Source organism: Pseudophryne corroboree, chromosome 6, assembly GCF_028390025.1.
Source record: "Pseudophryne corroboree isolate aPseCor3 chromosome 6, aPseCor3.hap2, whole genome shotgun sequence".
Taxonomy (NCBI): Eukaryota; Metazoa; Chordata; class Amphibia; order Anura; family Myobatrachidae; genus Pseudophryne; species Pseudophryne corroboree.
The window spans coordinates 433,976,587-433,991,719 of NC_086449.1; the positions used below are offsets into that span (position 1 = coordinate 433,976,587).

A 15,133-nucleotide genomic window follows, 5' to 3' on the forward strand; every position below is an offset into this window, starting at 1 on the left:
AACTGGATTTCTTGCTGTGGATACATTAATATGTTCATGTACATTCACTGAACTCTCTCTAACACCATCCACACTCAATAACACCATACATTTTACATAAAAACACGCATCCAAATACAGTCTACATGTTAACATGTAACAAATACATGTTCTGACGAGGGAAAGGGTCGTTAATGATGTGCGGGAGCATGCATCATTAACGACATTAAGTGTACATACTAGACAAGATTGTAAAAGATCTTGCTCAGATTGGCCCTTCTGAGTGAGAACTTTTCCTTTCTCGTCTAGTGTGTATTGCTCTAAAGAGCTTTTCAGCAGATTGAACCATCCATACATCAGGTGGTCTTCAGTGTGCCGGCTGTCCGGATCCCGGTGCACGGTATACCGGCGCCGGAATCCTGACAGTTGGCATACCAACACCTTTTCTCCCTCTTGGGCGTCCACGACGCCCCTGGAGGGAGAATATATTGTGCGCCACCGTGCCCGCAGCGTGGCGAGCACAGCGAGCCCGCAAGGGGCTCATTTGCGCTTGCCCAGCTGTCGGTATGCCTGCGGTCGGGATTCCGGCGCCGGTATGCTGGCCGCCGGGAGCCTTTGCCCGCCGGCATACTCTACCACACCCCCTACATCATACTGTATTACACACTGCTTGCTTTCTGTCCTGTTATGTCCAGCCTCACAATAACACTGTTCTCCCGGGTGTGATATGGAAGGTAGATAGTAACTAGGTCGACAGTGTCTAGGTCGACCACTATTGGTTGACAATAACTAGGTCGACAGGGTCTCTAGGTCGACAGGGTCTTTAGGTCGACGGTCTAGGTTGACAGGTCAAAAAATCAACATGAGTTTTTTTTATAGTTTTTTGGTATCGTTTTCTTTGTAGAGTGACCAGGAACCCCAATTAGTGCACCGTGTCCCCTCGCATGGCTCGCCTTCGGGCAAGGTGCCTCGCTCCGCTACCGCTTCGCTCTGCACACATTACCGTTCCAATCATAGTCCATGTGGATCATTAAGTATGAAAAGGTTCAAAAAAAGAAAAAAAACCCATGAAAAACTCATGTCGACCTTTTGACCTGTCGACCTAGAACATGTCAACCTGAAGACCCTGTCGACCTAGTTACTGTCGGCCAATAGTGGTCGACCTAATTACTGTTGACCTAGAGACCGGATCCCGTTCTCCCTTCCTTTTTAGTTACTGTGGCACCAAATATATAATACAGGTTGAGTATCCCTTATCCAAAATGCTTGGGACCAGAGGAATTTTGGATATCGGATTTTTCCGTATTTTGGAATAATTGCATACCATAATGAGATATCATGGTGATGGGACCTAAATCTAAGCACAGAATGCATTTATGTTACATATACACCTTATACACCCAGCCTGAAGGTAATTTTAGCCAATATTTGTAATAACTTTTTGCATTAAACAAAGTGTGTGTACAGTCACACAATTCATTTATGTTTCATATACACCTTATGCACACAGCCTGAAGGTCATTTAATACAATATTTTTAATAACTTTGAGTATTAAACAAAGTTTGTGTACACTGAGCCATCAAAAAACAAAGGTTTCACTATCTCAGTCTCACTCAAAAAAGTCTGTATTTCGGAATATTCCGTATTTCGGAATATTTGGATATGGGATACTCAACCTGTAGCAGTGCTGGCATAAGAAAAATTTAATATAATATATGTGTAAATAACTTATTTGATTTGCTTCTTGTGATAGATAATAAGGAGGCTTCTTTAATATATCATAAACATTTAATAAACTTGTATTGTTCATGTAACAAAAATGCAAATATACTTTTTTTTTACGTAAATGCACATAATTACCAGCAAGTTGTCATACAATTACTAGAGTTGCAGTATACAAACAGTGAGCAGCACTTGCAGCAATTTGTGAATGATCATTTTGTAAAGCATGTTCAGAAAATTTAAAGAGGATACAATAAATACAATGTATACTTACATTTTAAGGAAAGACATGAATGTGATATTAAACAATTGTTGTTATTGTTAACAATAATTTTGTAGGCTAGAGATGTCCTGTAATAAAGTTGTAAGTAAAGTCTTATCTGGCACAGCACATGTCTTGTAAGAGTCTTTTGTTATAGCAACTCCCACCGATGACTTGGTGGAAAAAAAAAAGTATTTTAAGCACTGAGTTAAAATAAAATATAACCTTTATTTAAATTGGTTAAAATCACAGAATCAGTGGATTTTCTTTTGATTTTCTTCTTGAGATAGATAACGAGGAGGCTTCTTTAACATATCATAAACATTTAATAAACTTGCATTACTGATGTAACAAAAATGCAAAGATGTAAAAAAATTTTTTGTATGACTTAAGCACAAATACACTATGGGCCTAATTCAAAGTTGATCGCAGCAGCAAATTTGTTAGCAGTTGGGCAAAACTATGTGCCCTGCAAAGGGGGGGGGGGCAGATATAACATGTTCAGGGAGAGTTAGATTTGGGTGGGATGTGTTCAAACTGAACTCTAAATTGCAGTGTAAAAATAAAGCAGCCAGTATTTACCCTGCACAGAAACAAAATAACCCACCCAAATCTAACTCTCTCTGCATATGTTATATCTGCCCCACCTGTAGTGCACATGGTTTTGCCCAACTGGTAACAAATGTGCTGCTGCAATCAACTCTGAATTACCCCTTGTTTCTACCTATGTTTGCGAAAATAACGCAAATATTTTATTTAAATAATATAGATATATAAATGTCTGAGCATGTCCAGCATGAATAATGTAATTATTTAGAAATTATGGTTAGATCATACAATTCTTTTTCTGTGAGAAAAGTTTTGTGTTTTAAACATTCTAAAGTCCATCTTATTCAACATATAGACATCTTGATCTTGTAGCCATTTTTTAATTTCTGTTCTTTTTATCTCTCCTTTATTAGCCTTATAATATTTATCAATGCCACAATAACTCCCAGGGTTTATCACTGTGTAATACCTTTTCTTCATCTATTTTTTTGAATAGCTGTGCTGTGTGATGTACTGTGGCTTTTTTCAAACCTATGAATCTTATCTGATAAAACACATGTCTTGCTTTTGAGGGAAAGGGGGGATTGGGAGACATTAAGCACAGGTAATGATTATTCCCTACACAGGGTAGGGATTTTTGATGTGATCCACAATAATTTAATCAAGTGGCTGTATTTATTCTATGAAATATCTCATGTGGAGGTGCACCCCGGAGAGTCAGGTAATCTGATACAAAGGAAAGATAAAGAAACTCCCTGGTTTTGGGTGCACTAAAACACATGTCTTGTAAGAGACTTTTGTGATTGCCCTATGACTATATTAAAAAGTTGATATCAAATAATATACAATTTATATAAAGTTTATATTAAAATGGGCGTAAATTAGGGAGTGTCAGGGAGGTGTAATGGGAGGAGTTATGAGAGTGTTGGAGGTGGGTGTAAGAGGAGACTGGATGGAGACTGGGAATATTTGGAGGCATGGCACCTGTTACTTTTTGTATGACAGAAAAGTGTGCTATTACAACTGGTTTGCAATGTAATGGCTATATTAATTGATATTTCTGGTAAAATATGTAGAGATTTGCAATAATATGGTTTGAGGGGAATGATTAGGCATTGGTATGAGGTAGAGAGTTTATTCTTAATATGTAGCTTCTGCCTGAAGTTACCCTTTAATGAAAGTATAACAAAAAATTATATATGTGGCCATCAGATTACCACAAAGTTATGTTCTCTTGATAAAGATATTTATGAAAAATGAAATAGAAAAAGTGGGATTATTGGAGATAACATATCACCATCAGTACAAGAGGCCATGTCTCTTAGAAGATGATATACTTACATAAAATAGATTTACAACACTCCAAAATATATATTTTCCACACCGAAACCTATATAGGTTTTACGTTTTAATTGTAAATAGTTGTCCCATTATCCAATAATGTATCATACAGTATATTCAGTTAATGTTTATAACAAGCTGGATATGCTACTGCCTGACTTAAATAGAATTTGAACCAAAAATTGGGGAAATAAGTTTTTATGAAAGTGCTCTGGGGACTGGGCGTAGATTAACAACTCTTGTTATCACTTGCTAAGAATGTTAAATGGTGCTCCAGCCAATCAGCTCCTAAGTGTCGTTTTTCAAAAACATGACAGGAACTAATTGGCTGGAGCACCATTTATCATACGTAACGAATTAGAACAGTAATATCACTTGTTAAATCTACCCCTATATTTTGCTTTATACTCAGCGTGAATAGCTATTGCAGCAAACCCATGGTCACAGTTTATCTAGGGTGTGGATTATTAGATCTACACTAAAAAGATCTACAGTCAATAGGTCTACCACTAATGACAGACCCGGTCAAAAGGTCGACATGTAAATGGTTGACACAAAAAAAGTAGACAATTTTATTTTGTTCTTGGGGGTGTTTTGTCACTTTTCTGCCACAAACAAGTCCAATTAGTGTACCACATTCCCTCGCATGGCTTGCGAGCTTCGGGCAAGGGGCATCACTCTGCTACTACTGCGCTTGGCACAGGTTACTATTCCCAATCGTAGGCCACGTGGATGTTAAAGTATGAAAAAGTTGAAAAAATAAAAGAAATGGAAAAACTTGTGTCTACCATGTGTGTCGACCATTGTCATGTCAACCTTTCGTCCCTGTCAAATCTTTTGAACTGTCTACATTTTACATGTCGACCTTTTGACCCTGTTGACCTAATGCATGTCTACCATTAGTGGTAGATCTATTGACTGTAGACCTTTTTAGTTTAGAACTAAAGTCCAGATACCGTTTAGCTATAGGGTCATAATGACACAAATAACAACTGTACACTTATATCATTAATAATAAGCAGTTATCTGCTAAACAGTGTATATATACTTATTAAAAATGGGTAGTTGGGAGGCGATATGGATTTAATGAGGCACCCAAAACAACTATGCTATCATCTGCACTGTGAATTTGTCTACAGCAGTTTCCCAAACTTCACAATTACAGTCCAGATTCTAAGAATATCCATGCTTGAATCCAGATGGTTTAATCATATTGACTGAGGTGCTAATTAAGTCACCTGTGTTAAATCATGGATATCCCTAAAACTTGGACAATAATGGGAGAGTTTGGGAAACTCTGGTCAACAGTGTTACACCTGTACAGCACCTTACAGTCAGGGGCTGGCTGGAAACTTTCAGCCTGGGGGGAAGACTCAAGCAAGTGGCCCAGCTTTTCACAGGGAATGCAATGCAAAAATGGCACTGGAACACTTAAGGGGGATACACATGGAGAGATCCGTGCTTAATTTCTAAGTAATCTGCCTATATTTTAAGCACAGATCTCTCCGTGTGTATGCCCCATAGCGATAGCGATGTGCTGCCCCGCAAGTTGCTATCGCCAGTACTAGATTGGCCTGCATGCAGGCCAAATCTAGTGAGATCGCTCATTTCAGTGCTGGGTGAAATGAGTGCCCCCCCCTCGCTCAGCACACATCGCGCTGTGTGCTGAGTGGGGGAAGAGATGTGTGCTGAGCGTTCTGTGCTAGATCGCTCAGCACACATCTTTGGGAGAAATCTCCCTGTGTGTACAGCCCTTTAAATTGCACTGGCCCGCGGGGCATATGGCACCCTACCCCTCTGCCCAGCCAGCCCCTGCTTACAGTATATAGATAGCCATGGGACAGATATTACAAATTCACAACCTGAAACTGCAGCCAAAGTACTGGTCTACAAGGCTGGAATAATATTTAATGTACATCACATATTAAATAGTGATGAGCGAGGTTCGGTTTTACTCGGTTTTACTCGGTTTTACTCGGTTCTCAAAACGGCATCTTATTGGCTATCCAAAACACGTGACATCCGTGAGCCAATAAGATGCCGTTTTGAGAACCGAGTAAAACCGAGTAAAACCGAATCCGCTCATCACTAATATTAAATGCAAACTATATGTATGGCATAGTGTCCTCAACAGATCTATAAACAGTTAAGCCCAGTATGGATCACAATAAATAATAAAATAATGGCATCACTATAGATAATAACTAGTCACTATAGTGCTGGTCCTCGAACCATAATGCTGTTTCTTCACCTATGAATGAATATAGAACACAATGATATATAAATATATGAATATTGATATACATATTTAATCATCCCTCTCCATTCAATAATGTGCTAAATAATCCTGCTACACCACATAAATTGAAACATTGTGTGAGTACCTAGGTTACTTTGTACCCTAATATTGTGAAAAGAAAATTGTCTGATTAGACCCTAGTTACTGTAGAATAATTATGTCACTCTGCAGTTCTATGAGCTGATTTTGTGAACAGATTTCTCTAGGAGATAGTCCTATCCAGGGGTGTAGCGAGGAAGACTCCAGTGGAGCGCGAGCTCCGGGCGCTGAATAAGTAAGAGGGTGCGCCCCACTATGTAGGGAACAGGGTAGACCAGAGGCGACAGCAGGAGACACTCACAGCCAGCACATGCCTGAGCTCTGCCGCTCTCTTTATATGTCTCACTGTCTGCTTGTGGCTATGCAGCAGGCTTTCTTCTGCCCTGCAGCCCCTCTCTCTGCCCTAGCTGATGCAGCACCTCTCTGCAGCAGCAGCACCTTTCTCTGCCTCAGCTGCTGCAGCACCTCTCTCTGCCCTAGCTAATGCAGCACCTCTCTATGCAGCAGCAGCACCTCTCTCTGCCCCGGCTGCTGCAGCACCTCTCTCTGCCCCAGCTGCACCTCTTTCTGCCCCGGCTGTTGCAGCACCTCTTTCTACCTCAGTTGCTACAGCACCTCTCTCTACATTAATGCTGCAGCACTTCTCTGTGCACCGGCTGCTGCAGCAGCATCTCCCTCTGCAGTAGAAGCTGCAGCACTTCACTCTGCCCATCAGGCTGCTGTGGCATAGCTCTCGTTCTCTGCCCCCCAGGATGTTGAGTTGCAGCTCTCTCTGCCCCTCAGGCAATTCTGGGACTTTATTTTCATTGAGGCTTAGTGGGATTATCAGGTCTGAAATGGCAGTTTTGGTGCATTATTTTCATTAATAGTTTGTGGAGGTTTCAGACCTGGGGGGTGGTGGTGGGGGGGGGGGGGATGTCATGTCACATTTCTGGCATTATTTTCATTGAGCCATTGGGAGATTATCAGATTTTGGGGTGCCAGTTTTGGGGCATTATTTTCATTGAGTCATTGGGAGATTATCAGATTTTGGGGTGTCAGTTTTGGGGCATTATTTTCATTGAGAGATTGATGGGACTATGAGGGCTGTGTGTGTGTGTGTGTGTGTGTGTGTGTGTGTGGGGGGGGTGGGGTGGGGTGGGGTGGGTGGGGGGGTGTCACATTTGGGGTATTATTTAAATTGAGAGATTGGGGGTTGTGAGGTCAGGTCAGTCAGGGTATATATAGTGGTTTTAATTTTTCTGAATTAAACAAGTAAACAGTTAAATACAGCTACTTCCATAGCTTCTTTATTGTGATTTAACGTGTATAAGGGACTCTGCAATAGTGTAACATGTATAAGGAGCTGTACTGTGGCGTAACATGTATAAGCGTCTCTATTGTGTGGTATAACGCGTGTAATGGACCCGACTGTGTGGCATTACCTATATAAGGGGTAATACTGTGTGGTGTGATATAAATAACGGACACTACTCTGTGGTGTAATCGGACACTACCTTGCTTTGTAATGTGAATTGGTACTATTCTGTGGCCACGCCTCCCCTTTTTGAACTTGGAGGACACCAAAAAGGAAACTTTTGCCCTAAGCTCCACAAGGTCTGGAACTAACCCTGTCACCAATTTAGGATTTTTAAATAATTGTTCTTTTCAAATGTAACATGCTTCCACAATGTTGTCCAGGACCCCAATTCAGTTCAGGGGCACCGAAATATACCTTTGCTCCGGGCACCTCTAGTCCTATCTTTGAGATATAGTATGAAAATTAAATACAGTACAAATGCCCTACATCACTGCATTCTTGCATCACAGCGCCCTAGAGTATCAACAATTTTTTCACGGCACCCCTAGGCTAAAGTTTTTTTATTGAGAATTTTGAAAAGACTATTAAATTAAGTAAATTGTCCTTACCTATAATCCTTAGGCTCAATTATGTGCTGGTGTACAGAATGCTTCTAATTGTCCTAATTACAATTAGCAGCCACTAGCTCACTTTGACCATAAATAATTTGATTTGGTCCTGGACCACCAACTTGAGGCACCCCTGCAAGAGCCTCACGGCACCCAGTTTGGGAACCACTGTCCTACATAATGACCTCATTTTCTGAAAGCCTATATAAAAGTATCTATTTGTGCTAGTGCACAAAGGTATAAGAATATCATTTAGTGAATATACTGTATACTGTATATAAAACAACATTTTTGCAATCCACTTAAGATGGTGAGTGGATGGATAGCAATATTTTCTTTTTTTAATTCACTACTTTATTTTTCTATCACTATTCTATCTATTTGATATGTTTTTAATATTTTGCTTAAAAAAACAGGTTTCAGTGGTATAAAGACAATTTTAACTGAAGATTAATAAAATATATTATTATAACAGCAAAATATAATGCCCGGTGCACTGCCATAGAGAGGTCTTTCTTTTCTTCATTTTGGTTCATAAAATAGATTTAACTGAAATAATCTGTGGGAAATATTACACAGCAAGAGTTGACATGCCTACCTCATATAAAGTGTAGGTAATATGGCTGAAATTTTGTAATCTATCAATGATATTCAGATGCTGTAGGAGGGCATAATTTGTCAAAAAGAAAGACATTTCTGTAAATAATAATGATTATAAATAACCATCACAATAGTCAGACAGGCTAGGCGGTTAGATTGAACCACACTTTTTAGTTGTATTATAATTTCCAAGTAGTGGGCAAATTGGTTTGGCTCATGCATCTCTTAAGCAAGTAACACAACATAATGTACAAAAATGATGGACTACCCAGGTTGCCTATAATAGTGGTTAGTATGGCAGCAAGAGGAGACCTCATTGGCTTTGCATAATGCATAATTGTTGGGGGGCATTAGCAGGAGCTTCAGTGACCAGTACAGCTAACTTTGGGGGTAATTCAGACCTGATCGCTAGGCTATGTTTTCTCACAGCCTGCGATCAGGTCTGAACTGCGCATGTTGCACGGGTACAAAGCAGATTGCCGCTCAGTGATGGGTTTGTGTGACGGATCCGTTCGCAAGGGTGATCGTAAGGAGATTGACAGGAAGAAGGTGTTTCTGGGTGGCAACTGACCGTTTTCAGGGAGGGGTTGGAAAAATGCAGGCATGTCCATGCATTTGCAGGGAAGGATCCCAACGTCAATTCCGGTCCCGGACAGGCTGAAGTGATCGCAGTGGCTAAGTTCTGGGCAGTGCAGAAACTGCACAAAATCAGTTTGTACAGCTATGTTACACATGTGTTCGCACACTTGCACAGCTAAAATACCCTCCCCCTGTAGGCGGTGACTATCGATCGCAGCAGTGCACAAATCGCCTGCTAGTGATCAGGTCTGAATTAGGCCCTTTCTTAGGTAATGAGCAACAGAGTCTTAAGTGATTTCAGCATGGAATGCCATAGGAAAAACAGGGTTCAGTATGATTTACCAACGGACACAATACTGACGGTCATAATCCCGACAGCCATTGACTGACAAAATATCGACACGGTCAAAGTACCAACATTCATTATGCCGACATGTTCAAAATGCCGACATAGTCAGAATACAGACATTTCAAAATACTGACATGAGTTTTCTGGGGAGTTTTGTGTGTCAATGTCGACATAGGTCGACATGGACACCGTGTAAGTGTACCGCACCCCCTCGCATGGCTCGCTGCGCTCGCCATGCTTCAGGCACGGTGCCGAGCGCACTATTATATTCCCCCTCCAGGTCCACTGGGATGGTAAAGTATGAAGCTTTATAATAACAGACAGTCACACAAGTCACCTTATATCAAAAAGTAGCCCCAGACATTTTTATATATTTAGTTTTAATAATATTCCTTTACATTGTATATTAATAAAGGTAGGGGGGTGCTACCACAGGCAAAATAAGGATCAATTGTACGAAGAGAGAGAAGGAAGAATTGCCCTCGGTGGTGCACATTACAAAATATAAATATAAAATATAACTTTTAATTCCATCCATGTAAAAACCTGCGAAATATAGGATAAAAATATAGACGAGTGAGAAAAGATAAGAAAAGTGTTTAAAATGAACTACTCCACACACGATATATCCACTGAGTGTAAGATTGATATAGCTTGTATCAGTCATGTATTAATGGAATTTTTATTAATGGAATATAAAAGTTATATTTTATATTTATATTTTGTAATGTGCACCACCTGAGGGCAATTCTTCCTTCTCTCTCTTTGTACAAATGGTAAATTATGAACAAGTCTGATTTGGGGGGAAAATTCCATAAAAACGCATGTCGGCATTTTGAAATGTCGGCATTTCAAATGTTGATATTCTGACTATGTCGTCATTCTGAACATGTCGGTATAATGAATGTCAGTATTTTGATCATGGTGGTATTTGGACTGTCGGCCAATGGCTGTTGGGATTATGACCGTCGGTATTGTGTCCGTCGGTAAATCAACTTCTACCCGGAAAAACATTAGCAAAGAGCAACAGTGGGCGTAAGGGCTTACTCCATAATGTTTATGCAGTCATTAAAATTCAAGGCAAAACAGATGAGTAGGGCAAGCATCTAGCTTTATCTAAAATTGGCAGATGAGAACACCAAAGAGCAGGCTATAATAATCAGTTTAAACTTCACAAAGCACTCATCATACCTAAATATACATTGCAAGCTTAATGACACAATCACAAAGTAGTACTGAACTGTGTAGGAAGGTGATACGGCCAAAAATATTTAGCCTTTGTAACAAATGGACAAGTGCAATTGAGGTGCCAAACTAAAGAACCAAACTAAATATCTGTATAGTCCTGAGTGTTTCTGCAATAGTGAAGGGATCTGGTGGTTCTGTAATGTCATGTGGCGCATCCATCCGGCATGGTTTGAGAGCAGTGATGCTCTTGCATGGTGATGACCATCTTAATCCCATGTTACAGATTTTCTTTCTTCACCATCCACAGAGTACATGTGGTCACCCAATGGTTTCAGGAGTCTGATACTCATGAGGTTATCATATGTCATGGATGTCTTAGCTACTAAATCTGAAACCAATCAAGCATTGATGGTGTAGAATGAATTGACTTGGGTAGGCATCAGTGGAGTGACTTTCTTGTGAGAGAAAGATGATGTATTCCTCTCATTCCAGGCACCGGTAGACTAAATAACAAGGTGCATACAGTCCACAGTAGCTTTACATGGTGGTCCTATTCCCTGATACTGTAAGTGATTTTATACTGGTGATTCCATCTTTCGTATGTATATTTCCATTAATTGAATTAAATGATACCTACCGTCAATTGTGTAATGTTGTGTAATGTAAATTCACGAGTAATAATAAACTTCGTTAATTGCATTATTAAATTGAAGTAATTTCCTTTCAAAGACCTTTGATGTATTCCTCACACATCTGAGATGCACTTGGGATGTATCAAAATAGAACCATATAATTTTCTGCAGTGTCATAAACACAAGCAGATTCATTTGTCTTCATAGTGTGGTCATTGAGCTACCTTTTTGTTAATACATCAGCACTATTTTTGTGCATTCATTGATGTGCTGTATTAAGCATACATAAATGGAATGTAAAAGACTGTGAGCCCGAAATCATTCATTTATACCACCCATTTATACATGCTGTTAGGCCAAGACAATATCACTAAAATATGATGACTACCATTATATACTTCCAATGAACATACATTCAGCTACTCAAAAAAGTTATACAGGTTGACTATCCCAGATCCAAAATGCTTGGGACCAGAAGTATTTTGGTTATCAGATTTTTCCGTCGTTTGGAATAATTGCATACCATTAAGAGACATCATGCCAATGGTATCTAAGTCTAAGCACAGAATGCATTTGTTTCATATACACCTTATACACACAGCCTGAAGGTCATTTTAGCCAATATTTTTAATAACTTTGTGCATTAAACACATTTTGTGTACATACACACAAATCATTTGTTTCATATACAACTTATACACACAGCCTGAAGGTCCTTTAATACAATATTTTTAATAACTTTGTGTACTAAACCAAAATTTGTGTACATTGAGCCATCAGAAAACAAAGGTTTCACTATCTCACTCTCAGTCAAACAATTCCGTATTTTGGAATATTCCGTATTTCGGAATATTTGGATATGGGATACTCAACCTGTACATACATTTTAATCAGGCCATAGGAAAATGAAGTGACTTGCTTCTATCTGCAAGTACAAACACCAGGGCCTATTTATTTAAAAAAAAAAAAGTGTTAATAACTAAAAATGTATATTCCTTATTGGTGCATACCACGTTGATTTGAAAAAGTGTTTTCAGTGCAATCTATCAATGTCCCAACTCCGGGAGACAGGTTCTGATAACAGCCCATCCAAGCGACTAGACTAAATTATAGCATTATAATTAATTAAGCAGCCGGTCCGGCTGCTTAACCGTGCAAACCAAAACAAATGCAGTGGGCACTGCAAACAGCTCCAGCCCAATAAGGAGGGATCAGAAGATCCCTCTCTGGCTGGCTGCCTCCATAGAGGAAAACAGAGTACAGTAATGCCATCTTCAGATGGTGGTTGTTTACAGATTTGAGCTCCTATGGTTTTTAGAGTTTGTAACCCTATGAAAATGATGAGGTTGGCTGCTGCTAGCGCTGGTGATTGGAAATCAGGAGATTTCTAGCTTGTTAAATAGCGCCAATTATTAATTCTGCCTTAAACAGGCAGAATAGCCATTTCCACATGTTTTAAGGACAGAATTAGTGATACATTAGCCTTCTAGGGGTAAATTTACTAAAGCTTCTAACACAGAGAATTGGAGAATTGGTGATGTTGTCCATAGCAATCAATCAGATGATGTCTATCATTTTCTAAAAGGCAATGGAGAAATGATAAACAGCATCAGATTGCTTGCTATGGGCAACATCACCAATTCTGTTTTAGAAGCTTTAGCAAATTTACCCCCTAGAAAGGATGTAACAGCTGAGTGTACATATATGCAAATTTATACTTTGCAATTCTACCTAATTATTGAATTGTATTTGTTGACATATGTTTCTCTGATACTAATAGAAATACAAATCAAATATTTAAAACTTTAGGGTAAATGTATGAAGCAGTGATAAAAGTGGAGAAGTGAGCCAGTGAAGAAGTTGCCCATGGCAACCAATCAGCTGTTCTGTATAATTTTATAGTAAGTAAATTATAAATGTTACTTTAATGCTGATTGGTTACAATGGGCAACTTCTCCACTGGCTCACTTCTCCACGCTTATCACTGCTTCATACATTTAGGTTAGTTCTATACATGAAGTAACATTAAGTATAGTATAAAGGCATATATACAGAGAAAATAGTGACGATGTACAGTATACATTGATAGTTAAATAGATTTTTAATATTCTGTTAAAAAATGTCAGAGGATTACACCAGTACATAGCATAATATGTAGATGTAAATGGTAACAAAAATAAGCAATCAAAGTAATTCAACCCTTTTATTATTGAATCTTACCTATGTATTGGATCACCTCTCCAGTCAGGAGTCTGGTTACCAAGTTGCTTTGATGTGTCAATACCTTGTGTTTTAAGTGAATGAAAGCTTTGACATTTATCCACTGATGATATATCAGTAAGAAGTCTTATCATCTTCTATGTAATAATTAACATGGATTAACTTTTACAAGATCTCTCAGATCTCACATGTGGCCTTGACCATTGCCAGGGAAATCGATATGAAGGAGTGTAGATGTTTATATACTAAAGTAGGAAAATCTCGGAAACATTTACATTCATTATTTATGTATGTTCAGTGTGTGTGTGTGTGTGTGTGTGTGTGTGTGTGTACTAGCTTATCCTGCTCTAGTCATTGTTTTTATGAGGTTATACCATTAAGCTCTACCACTAATTAGTCATTTTACAAGCAAAATAGGAAGATGTCATATGTGAGCTTTGTGAAATAGATCTAGTACTGTAGTATTTGTTTCTTTTTTAATCTGAGCTATACCATGTGTTGTGCTTTTATTTTAGTCTTTTTCTAGTTATTTGTGATAAAACTTTTATCTTCCCTTTTTTTAATGCTTGAGGATCTTGTATTTAAGTTTGAAAACTAAGGTTCTACTTAAAAAAAAATAAGATTTGAAACCTACCGGTAAATCTTTTTCTCGTAGTCCGTAGAGGATGCTGGGACTCCGTAAGGACCATAGGGATAGACGGGCTCCGCAGGAGACATGGGCACTTTAAGAAAGACTTTGGATCTGGGTGTGCACTGGCTCCTCTACTCTATGCCCCTCCTCCAGACCTCAGTTAGAGAAACTGTGCCCAGAGGAGACAGACAGTACGAGGAAAGGATTTTTGTTAATCCAAGGGCAAGATTCATACCAGCCCTCACCATTCACACCGTATAACTTGTGTTATATACGAACCAGTTAACAGTATGAAAACAACATAGCATCAGTCCCAGACCGATGAAAACTATAACATAACCCTTATGTAAGCAAAACTATATACAAGTCTTGCCGAAGAAGTCCGCACTTGGGACGGGCGTCCAGCATCCTCTACGGACTGCGAGAAAAAGATTTACCGGTAGGTTTAAAATCTTATTTTCTCTAACGTCCTAGAGGATGCTGGGACTCCGTAAGGACCATGGGGATTATACCAAAGCTCCCAAACGGGCGGTAGAGTGCGGATGACTCTGCAGCACCGATTGAGCAAACAGGAGGTCCTCCTCAGCCAGGGTATCAAACTTATAGAACTTTGCAAAGGTGTTTGACCCCGACCAAGTAGCAGCTCGGCACAGCTGTAGTGCCGAGACCCCTCGGGCAGCCGCCCAAGATGAGCCCACCTTCCTAGTGGAATGGGCCTTAACCGATTTTGGTAATGGCAATCCTGCCGTAGAATGCGCCTGCTGAATCGTGTTACAGATCCAGCGAGCAATAGTCTGCTTTGAAGCAGGGCCGCCGACCTTGTTGGCTGCATAC

The 15,133-nt window shown here is 39.5% G+C and overlaps 1 long non-coding RNA gene across 1 annotated transcript in view; it reads left to right on the plus strand.

The window, feature by feature from the left end:
* Positions 1-11,437, plus strand: part of LOC134932547 (uncharacterized) — a 43,804-nt gene extending 32,367 nt beyond the window's left edge. Inside the window, exon 3 of the long non-coding RNA XR_010179392.1 lies at positions 11,309-11,437. This is a non-coding gene — a long non-coding RNA (uncharacterized LOC134932547). The remainder of the gene's footprint in view (positions 1-11,308) is intronic.
* The last annotated feature ends 3,696 nt before the right edge of the window (positions 11,438-15,133 follow it).